Here is a 7,042-nt window from a genome sequence, read left to right on the forward strand (position 1 = left end):
TTCATAACCACAACTGTAGATCCGCCTTCTAATAATATTATTTCATAGTAAACAAAAAGTATGCAAAGGCAAAAAGTACAACCAACCTATAACTAAAAATAAATATCAAACAATTTATTAGTTATGACAACATCCAATATTGAATAGAATATTTTCACTATTCCGACGTAAAAATTAAAATCTGTAGGGCCGTTAACGCGTTAGCGTTAGAATTTGTGGTAAATATCCCTGCCATTGTACAGAAAGGATCTGGTTTTTGGGCCAATATTTGAATACTATACCTGTGTCTGGTTTACTTGTGCAACCAGAAACAACACAATTAGTATACTCCATATTGTAGTTAATGGGCTGTATTTATGTGTGGTTCAAATCAGGAATTACTAAATAAGAACAATAAATTTGACTCCAAGCTCAATGAAAATGGCGTCGATGGTCTTCCCTTTCGTGTGTGTTTGAAATGAAAGCCTTTACAACAAGGCGGTAGTAAGGTGGTAGCGTTCGAATATGATTATTGTCATTCGTGTCTGTTTCCTTACTATAGTAAAGGAAGTGTTCATTCGGACGCAACCAGTCCAAAATGTTGTTGATGATTTGCTTGTTTTATTTAGAATTAGTGGTGAAAATAGAAATATTATGAGAAGGCGGTAAGGTGGCGGCGTTCGAAAAAAAGTAGTTTCATCCTAGTTCTGTGCATTGTAGCAAAGGAAGGGATTGTTTAGAGGTGTCTTCTTTCCTCTGAATTGGCTCGGCTCGGCCTACTTGTTGCGCATGTAAAACTATCTTCATCTCTCTCGTGACGAGCCGAGCATCACCATAGAAACAGAGATTTCAATTCAAATTTGCAAAAAACTGAAAATTAAGTTTTTGATTAAACTTCGGGAGCCAATTTAAAAGTAAACTTTCTAATTTTTTTAAAAAAATTAAGAAAATCTATGGTCAGGTTTCTATTATCCCATAAAGGGCCATGTAAAACAATTGACTATCGTGGCAGAACGATCGTAGAAGACAACTCCGTGTCTAAAAATTCGCAGAGGATGGATTTGGATATAATGGGGATTTACCGCTTGTTTACCGCATATGTCCTGGAGGATACGCATTATGGTAGAGCGAAAGGACAAAATTTTCGATATCGAAGTTCATTCGGGATGGAAAATGTACTACTAGTTGAGGGTATTAACCATGCAAAATCCCAATTCGGTGCGATTTGATCTTCAGCCCCCATAACGACGTGAAAATCCGTAAAAACAGGAAAAACAGTGAAACGTAGGCAACCCGCAATACGCTTACCGAGGTGCCATGGAAGGGACCTAGTGACCCCAAAGGTAAGTTGAAACACCCAACAACGTCCCCCAACCACCGGAAACCCCCCTAAAGGTCAATATCTAAAAATAAATAATCGTCAAATTGTGCGAAATATTGTAGTATTTAGCTTAAGTTTGGCTTATCCGGTTAGGGCTAGTTCGAGGGGTCGCCGACTCGCCTAAGCCGTGTACCCAGTACTATATATTATAGGTATTATAAATGTATTATAGAATATTATGGGTATCATAGAGTATGAGAATGAACTTCGATATCGAAAATTTTGTCCTTTCGCTCTACCTTAATACGCATGTCAGAGACAAGCTCTGGATTGTGTATGGTGTGTGGATGATGGTGATAAAGCATACAGTTGATTGTTGTGGGTGTATTGGGGATTCGTCGGATACGTCGTGGAGAGAATGGATGGAAGAGATATGCTCTGGATGGTGTTCGGTGCCAAATGCGGAAATACGGAACACATAAGGCGCCCGCCACCCATTAAGTTTGTATGCCGCACGAACATGTTCTGTACGTGTGCATACAGAACACAGACAACCTCATCTGTTCGTGATGTGTTCCGGCCTACCACAATGGAGTCCGTATGTGCACATACGCGACGTATTAATAGTACGCGGTCTGTACAAAAATGTATACGGTTTACGTGAGGCATACATACGCAGCGTAATGTACCAGAAGGCAACATCGTCTACATACGGATCGTGTGTAGCCGACAGATCATACACTGAGCACATACGAACCTTATACGTTACGTGTATGAACACATGGGGATCGTACATACATGGAACGTATACGGTTCGTACACGGGTCGGGTTTCACAGGCTTATTCGTGCGATTTGTATTGTAATGCATTGTATGCATTATAATGTTATACTTTTCAGGCTGCTCTGTGCGCACCTGCGGACGATGATAAGCCGAAAAACCCTGGAGACAACCCTGGCTTCACAAGCAAAAGGACGGGGTGGACCCACCAGTTCCACGGCAACAATATCCATGGCAACGAAATTTGGAGCAAAAGCAAGCAGGATAAGGGGGGCTCGGGCAGGCAAGGTCAAAAGTCAACTGGTCAGGGGGAAGGTTCATCGAAGGGCAAGTCACCCAGCTCACCAAAGGGAAAGGGAAAAGGAAGGAAATAAGTAAAAGCATCTCGGCATGACGTAAACACTCTACGGCTAACGCATTTCACCTCCCAGGGACTTCAATATCCGTAATTTCTTCGTTTAGACATTTTTTCCAAATATTTAAACACAATGTGTAAAGCAGGTCGCTAATAAAAGAGATTTTCAGCAACAAACGCTTGTGTCATTCACTTACGATGCCTCCTAACAACAAAGTCCAATGTTGCGCGCTACCGTTACACACAGTGTAATGTGCTGCGCTCCCGTTTCTTTAAGTTCGACGTGTTTCTCTGCGTGTTTGACAAAGTTTAAACTCGCATTTTTCATTAAATTCAGTTAATAATGATATAATGGCTGGTTCGTTTTGGTTCTACGAGAGCAACGGTGAGTTACTCGACTTGACTGAACCAAGGACAAGGGAAGTGCTATTGGGTTCTTTAACACAAATGTTATCAATTTTATCATTTGACCTGTCGACACAAAAACTGCGAACTTTGGGCCCGGATGTCTTTTGGGTGCTAATCACTTAATCAAAATTTGTGTGTCCTTTGTTTAAAACATTTCCCTTTACCTTCCCTGCGGACTTCAACGATGTTTTGCAATTCTATCCAAAAGTAGGCCACGAAAATCTTATGAAAATCGCACAAAAGGTGTCGGCTATGGCCAACTTAAAATTTTACCATAACGGTGTCAAAAAGTAGTGGTTTTACTCTTTGAAAAAAGAACATTCGGAATTGTATACTTACTCTGTCAACTCCACTGCGTACATTGTACGCTTAAAAGAATGTGTACATGGTATGTGTACTTTGATCAAAGTAGACATAGCCATGTACGCATTGATAAAAGTGTACATTGCCAAGTACGCATTGATCAAAGTGTACATTACCGGGTACGCTTTGATCAAATTACTGCCATATACGCTTTGACTGATGGAATGAACTCATATAAATTCTGCTTATAGTAAACAAATTGCTTGTGTTGCGGGCTAATTCAATAAACAAATAATGGAGTACAGTGCTCCCTCGATATAGTGCCCTCGATATAGATACGCGAGTCATCCCCACCACTCCGGGTAGGTGGGCGAGAGATGAGCTAGAGGTCTACAAATTTCAGGGTATCTTAGGGGTCACTCCTGGACAACGAAACGCCTGGTGCAAATCCTGGCAACCACCCCTAAGGGGGTGAAAGGGGGTAACAAAGAAATAGGGGTTGGTCCAAAAAGTAGGAAAAAAATATTTTTTTATGGTCCCCTAAGAGGTAACTCGTGAAAGTAGAGCCCTCTGGGCGAAAATTTTGTCCGTTTGACTCTATCTGGCACCGTTTGGGCGCTAGAGTGCTTTTTTCGACGAAAATACGGCGAAAATGACCACGTTACACATAAAGACGTACAGGGAGGCGTCCAATCGTAAAATGTCAGAGGAAGTACCCCCCCAAAACAACACATTCTGAATCAGGAACTAGCCTCAGATTTGCCGTATCTTTCACTGCTTCGGCCCTAGAGGTGGATATATTGAAAACAATGGCAAAAAGTCAAGTTTTAGGACTGTTTGACAAACAATATATAACCAAAAAACTGCGCGGGTTCGTTTTTTTTTAATTCTTAAGCAAAGCAGAAGGGTGGGGTGTAGTCACGGTGTTGCCCCGTTACAGTCTTTTGTCATGTCCAAGCAGCAAATTTCTAGGGCCGCAGGCCCCCCCGCCGGACGCTTTAGTTTACTCAAATATATAATATATATAAGTGATTTACCGGTCACATTATTTATTTGATTATGCATATCAGTAAATCGTGGGACTGAAATGGTCGGGCCGAAGGCCCGACCATCGCCGCCGGCAGGCCAAGCAGGCCCGGCCCCTGCCGAACGGAGTTGCCGGCGCAGCGAAGTGGAGCTGGCAACTCCGTTTGGCGGAAGGGCGGGCCTGCTTGTTTATGTTTGTCTTCCCGAATAGCGGCTTTGAGCAGACGATACGACTTGCAAACCGAGAGGTGAAGCTTAATATGGTTGATGCATTTATATATTCAGTGTGTTCTGTTCATACAGAGAATCGTTGAAGATTTGAAACATGTTATGAGCCGGAGTTTTTATTGCACATTGGCTTGGGAAATTTTCCGAACGGCATAGCAGGAGTAGACACCTTGGAAAGGAAAGTGAGAGGTATGTTTTGTAACCTATCAGCTATAATAGCTGGACTGTTTGTTTCTGGTTTTCTTGTTTGTTCTCTACTAAAGCACTAGACGATCACTTATTTTTTAAATCTAGATCCCACTCGTTTTCTCCAACGTTTTTTTCTGTAAATTCTTCATAGGGTGGTCAACACAGGAGACCATTGGTTCACAAGCGGAAAAACCATCCAAAGAAGAATTTTTTTTAACAAAAAACCTTGTTGAACACTAGTAGCAGGGATCTAGAATGAGCACCTTGCCCCGTAAGAAGGAAAGAAAATGGTGGCGTAGCGTAGCGCGGTCTCACAACAAAGCAGAAAGCCACATCGTGCAATATCGTTTTTAGTCAAAGTAACATATTTCAAATTGATATGTACCTAGTACCGTGGGTACTGCAAACAAAACTTTATCAAATAACGTCCAAAAAACCGTACACTATAAAAAAAAATACTTGCGATTTTACCTACCCTGGGTTTGGCAACCCCACTATACAAGCCCTAGGTTGTCAAAATTCCCTGCCCAGTGGGAGTGTGGATTGACAAGCCCACGGGGCGGGGCTATGAAAGTTACCAGCCCAATGGGCGCGCTGTGTGACTCCACAAGCCCAACTTGCAAATTTACAACCGTGGGCAAGCAAAGGCTCTCTGCCTGCCCAGGGCTTGTAGAGTGGGGTTGCCAAGCCCATGGGCGGGGAAAAATGCAAACCCTGGGGTAGTAAGGTATACTCATTGTAGCGGGCGGCCATCTTGTTCCCCCATTGTTGCACCCCCCTCCCCACCCCCTAGAAGGTCCACCCCGTCGGTGAACATGTTGTGACATGTCTTGTGGGGTCACCGTCGAGACCAGGATGAGGTTCGCGATGAGGAGGGTGTCGATGGCCTCGGACCCGCGCACCGGGACCGTAGCGCCCGGGTGAGGTCGCCGTCGATGAGTCCGCGATGGCCTCGGGGGCCCGCCGGTCGAGCGCCGCCCCGCCCGACCCGTCCGAGCCGTACCGCCCGAGCTGGCAGCCTGGGGCTGCCCGCGCCGCGATCCGCCTAGCGGCCCTCGTGTGAGAGGTGCGCAGAGCTCCGGGCTGGTATCGCCTGGGCCAGGGACACCCCGAACGAGACTACTCCCTCCGCTGAGCGCGCGTCGGCTCGCCTGCAGCCTAGCCTTAGACGGGGTGGTTTCTGGCCGGGCCGGCTCCCAGGCGATACCAAAGCGCTGTGATTGGCTGCCGCTCGGCTGCTCTGCGCACCTCTCACACGAGGGCCGCTAGATCCGCCCCGCCCGAGGAGGCAGCTGGGTTCCGCCGCGCCATCCCCGCGCCCGCCGCGATCCGAGTGAGGGGTGTAATTATAAGGTCATAGGATATGAGCGCGGAGTTAAGGACACAAGTGCGGACATGTACAACACCGACTCCGGTGGCGAAATACATCCAGTGCATCCTAATTTGAATTCTAGTGGCGCGCTCGACGCGCCCTCTACCGGCCGGTTGCGTAGACAAGCGGCCGCCAATCAGTTTAAACCTTTTCGTCTAACCGTCGCTAAAGGGGTGGGGGGGTGTAGCAGCGGCGCTACCGCCCGCATGCTGCCCGCCCCGGGCCCGGAGCGTCATTGCCTATTTGACTGTCGCAACATCAGCATCATGGAACAGTTGCGTGAGGATCTCGCCATGTCCACCTCATCTTCGTCCTCTTGTGCCTCAGTGTGACTTGGTTCTCGACGACCCGGCTCTAGTCCAAGAATTGAACGTAAGTAGAGTGTCATGTGAAAGTGTTCGCCGTGAAGTGTCGCGATTCGAAACCTACAACGGTGAGTCTGCGATTTTACATTCAAGCACGTTTGTGATTTGTGCTTTGTGTGAGCTGTTTATTCTTAAGCCTGCACTGTCTAGCTTCCGAAACTGTGCTTAGTGTAACGCAGTAACTTATCTTGTTAGGTCCTAGTGCTGTGTAAATATGCAAAATGCCTTTTAACCTCTCGAGCCTCTTTGTGCACGCTGTCTTTATGCTTGCCGCCGTCTTGGCTTAGTAATAAGTGCTTGCACGCTATTGATAATTCTTCGTTGCCAGTGTAAGAGTGATAACGTACCGCCTCTCGGCGCGTGCGCGGGCTTTCTGTTTTTCCCGTTTTCCCGCCGCTAGGCTGCCCCGGGCCCGGGCCCGCGAGCATTGTGTGAGGTTAGGGCCGGCCGCTGGGCTTACGCGAGTGTGAAATTTCATGAAATTTGAGTGATGATTGTGATTTTGTCATTCCCTGTCCCATTCGACGTGTCTGGACCTGTAGCGTCGCTCGCGGGCGAGGGGCGCGCGGGAGGGGGAGGGGGAGGGGGGACGCGTCTTCCGAGAAGACGCTTGGCTCGCGCCATGCCGCCGCCGCCGTACCGGCCGGCTAGAGTAAACATGTTCACTTGAGGGCTCACTAGCCGTGCAAGTTTGATGTCCATTCAAATCTCACGTTT

This window comes from Frankliniella occidentalis, unplaced genomic scaffold (genome assembly GCF_000697945.3).
Source record: "Frankliniella occidentalis isolate FOCC.00 unplaced genomic scaffold, Focc_3.1 Scaffold263, whole genome shotgun sequence".
NCBI classification, from domain to species: domain Eukaryota; kingdom Metazoa; phylum Arthropoda; class Insecta; order Thysanoptera; family Thripidae; genus Frankliniella; species Frankliniella occidentalis.